The sequence below is a fragment of the Gastrolobium bilobum genome, unplaced genomic scaffold, assembly GCF_033153095.1.
Source record: "Gastrolobium bilobum isolate Gb01-03AN ecotype WA unplaced genomic scaffold, APGP_CSIRO_Gbil_v1 utg1409, whole genome shotgun sequence".
Taxonomy (NCBI): Eukaryota; Viridiplantae; Streptophyta; class Magnoliopsida; order Fabales; family Fabaceae; genus Gastrolobium; species Gastrolobium bilobum.
In genome coordinates this window covers 298897-302866 of record NW_026898052.1, presented here as the reverse complement: position 1 = coordinate 302866, position 3970 = coordinate 298897, and positions in this window count along the sequence as shown.

The following is a 3970-nucleotide window of genomic DNA, read 5'->3' as shown; positions in this document are numbered from 1 at the left end:
CAATAGCAGCAACAAAAACTCGATGTTTTGAAGAAAAATTGTTAGTATTCACATAGTTGGCAATTGGATACCGTATACCTGAGGTGGAGCTAGAAGAGGTGAGACTGGGAGTGTATGTATGTGCCTCAATCAGATTACATTTGTAGTTACTCAAATAGGACGAAGGCCTTCGTGTGCGTGCTGGACGAAGAGAATCGTTTTGAGCTGATTCTGCACTTCTTTGCACAAGTTCGTGAGCTGAATCTTCATTCCTTTGTACGAGAGCAGGAGCCGGATCCTCACTCCTTTGCACTTGATCAGCATTTGATGTAGAATCTTCATTCGGCTCCCTTTCAGACTGATGGACACTCCCCCTATCTTCCAACTGCACTTCTGCCTCACAATCATTTGAAGTTGATTGAGATACTGGATTGGCAGAATCATTAGAATCTATTGGTATAAATGTAGGTAATGATGGGCTAGGTGTAGGCACACTTATAGCAACAAAAGGAAACTCATCTTCGTGGAAACTGACATCACGTGACACAAAGAATTCCTTAGTATTAAGATCATACACTCTCCAACCTTTCTGCCCATGAGGATAACCAACAAACATACACCGCCTAGACCGTGGACTAAATTTGTTTGTAGATTTTGGTTGTGTCACCGCATAACATAGGCAGCCAAATATCCTTAAGTGACTGTAATCAGCAACAGATCCATGCAAAAGCTCATAAGGAGTTTTGCCATTGAGAAGCTTTGTGGGAGTTCTATTAATAATATGAGCTGCTGTCATCACACTCTCTCCCCAGAATTTGATTGGCAAGTTTGCTTGAAACAAAAGAGCACGAGACACATTTAGAATATGCCTATGCTTCCGTTCTACCCGACCGTTCTGTTGCGGCGTATGAACACAGGATTTCTGATGAAATATACCATTGGCAATGAATAATTCAATCATCTTGTTGGAAGTAAATTCAGTTCCATTATCTGATCTAATACTATTAACTGTTGTATTAAACTGATTTTGCACCATTAAAAGAAATTTTCGTAACACACCAAAAGTTTCACTTTTGTCACCCATCAAACAAACCCAAACAGCACGACTGAAGTCATCGACTATCGTTAAAAAATAATAAGCACCAGAGAAAGAGGAAGTGCGGTAAGGACCCCATGTATCACAATGAAGAAGATCAAAAATTTTATTACTCTTTCGATCACTAATGGGAAACGAGGATCGATTTTGTTTGGCACGATAACAAATATCACATGCCTTATTGTTTACATTGCCAAATCGAATGCTACTAGAAAAAGGAATCAGAGAAAGTGCTTCGGATGATGCATGGCCCAACCGCTTGTGCCAAAGTTCTTGCGTATCACTGGAGCGAACTGTTAAAGCTGCTGCTTGGCTTGGTCGAAACACATACACACCATCCCTGTGATCACCCAATCCAATCTCCGTCCTCAGCTTGCGGTCCTGCAAAACACATCTATTATTAGTGAATACCACATCAACATTATGTTGTCGTACCAACTGAGATACAGATATCAAGTTACACTTTAAATTTGGCACAAATAAGACATTGGATAATGAAAAAGAAGGAGTAAACGAAACAGATCCTTGTTGCACAGCATAAGTAATAGCTCCATTGGGTAAACCGATTGCCAAAGGTTCAACATCTGTAACATTCTCCAGCAATTCCAATACCCCTGTCATGTGGCGTGATGCACCACTATCTATAAGCCAGTGACAATGGGAATCTTTACCATTTAATTTGTCCTTTGAGTGTTGCGGGTTGTCAACCAATGATAACAATTGTGTCACCACGTCAGGTGTCAGAACGGCAAATGCATTTGCTTGCTCTAGTGGTTCCTCCGTTTGAGCTGCGTGTGCACCAAATGGCTTTGCATGGAATCCTCCTTGTGGGTTACTGCTCCTATCACCACCGAAACGTCCACGTCCTCGTCCAGGTCCTCGTCCTCTGCTACCACCACGTCCAGGATAGCCAAATGCTTGCCAGCATCGAGAGGCTTCATGATTAGTTTTCCCGCAGTGAATGCATGGAGGACGTTCAACAAACTTGTTTTTTACTGGTGCTGCTGTCTGCGTTGCGTAGCCAATTTCATTAGCTCGAGCATTTTGATTGCGTGTTATAGATCTACGAGTTTCTTCCTGGGTCATGATAGCATAAACTTTATTCATCGTTGGGAGCGGTGATTGATTGAGAATTTGTGAACGCAAGTTGCCATATGTCGAGTCCTCCAGACCCATAAGAAATGTGTATACCTGATCATGTTCTCTTTCTTCTTCGATCTCCTTTGCATAGACACAGTCTTCTCCACATGTACAAGACCTGTAAGTTTTGCTGCTCGCAAGCTCATCCCAGACCGCTCTCAACTGCATATAGTAGTCTCCAATGCTACTGCCTTGCTGCCTGATGTTGGCCAAACTGGCCTTGAGCTGGTATTGTCGTGTAAAATTCTCCACAACATACCTTTCCTTTAAGTCATCCCAGAGGTCTTTTACCTCATCAAAGCATTTAATAAACGGTTGTAATTTCTGATCAATGGTATTGTGTATCCAGCCATTGATCATAGAATTGCACATCTCCCAGGCGCGCCACTCTTCTGCCTTCGCCTTTTCTGGTTTCTTAACGGATCCATCTATGAATCCTATTTTATTTTTCGCTTTGAGGGCATTTTTCATGAGTTTTGCCCAATTCTCGTAGTTGGCTTCTCCTCTCAGCATAACGGTTGTTAAAAGAATCCCTGGGCTATCTGATCCAGTCAGATAGAATGGTGATCCAGGGTCTGATGGCTTCAACCTGCTGCTGTTTTCATTGGCCATCTTCAACAGAAGCTATCTCCTGCTCACTGTTTTCAGAGTCTACACGTTGCGGAAGTTTTTTTTTAACAAGGGATCGCTCTGATACCATGATAAATGGTATCAATTGATAGTATTTCCATTGATTTAAAACTGTACATCAATGTATCTTAAATAGAATAGGCTGTTACGGCTGTTACCAAACAGTCTGTTACCAAATAGTAAAATAACTTCCTAAAGATAAGTAACTACACCTAATTACAATAGGACTCAGTTATACATATCCTAACAAACTACAGGTTACAACATATCACAGCAAATCATAACAACATATAGAATCTTCTATTCCAACATACACTTTATACTTCAAACAGAAAGGTAACCAGAAAAGCTAAAAAAAATAAACAAAACAAAAAATCAATTGATGCATATTAAGATGACAATAAAATCGAAAACCAATTGACATCTCAACGAACCCTAAAATCTCAAAACTCTAGAACCAAAAAATTGATACGACATTCAAACCTCGATGAAGGAGAGAGAGTATGCGAGCTCAAGTGAGAGAGTTATCAAAAGGAAGAAGAGGATATCAATTGATGCATTTGATGGATAATTAAGCAATTAAGGGTTTTACGTACCTCGAATCAGGACAAAGCATTCCAAAATAAAGTTGCTTTGTTCTTTAAACTAGCGAGAGAGAGAGAATGATTAATTTTTCAATTGAAGCTGCTCTGCTTCAACGATTTGCAAAAAATGCAACGAGATGATGGGAAGTCAAGCTTGAAGAAAACAGAGAGAGAATCTGCTCGGTGTAATTGATAAGCGAAGTCTCTCTTGGAAGCCCTAACCCATGGCTGCAAAGAAAAGAAGATAAAAAGAAAGAAAATTACATGAATGGAAAAAAGAGAGAGGAGGAAGATAAAGATGAATACGAAGAAAATCGAAGTATGTTTCAGTGAAGGCATTGTCCAGAAAAAAAAAAAAGGAAAAAAAAAAAATTCTGAGTATTGAAACGGAATAAATATGAAGAAATAAATAAAGGAAGCTAATAACTTTAAACGATGTGGAGAAATGACGTTTGTTTTTGTAGTGTTAGAAATTTTCAAAAAATTTAAAATTGTACATTTTAGGGGTCAAAACTTAGGGTTGTTCGTGGTCTAGATTGGA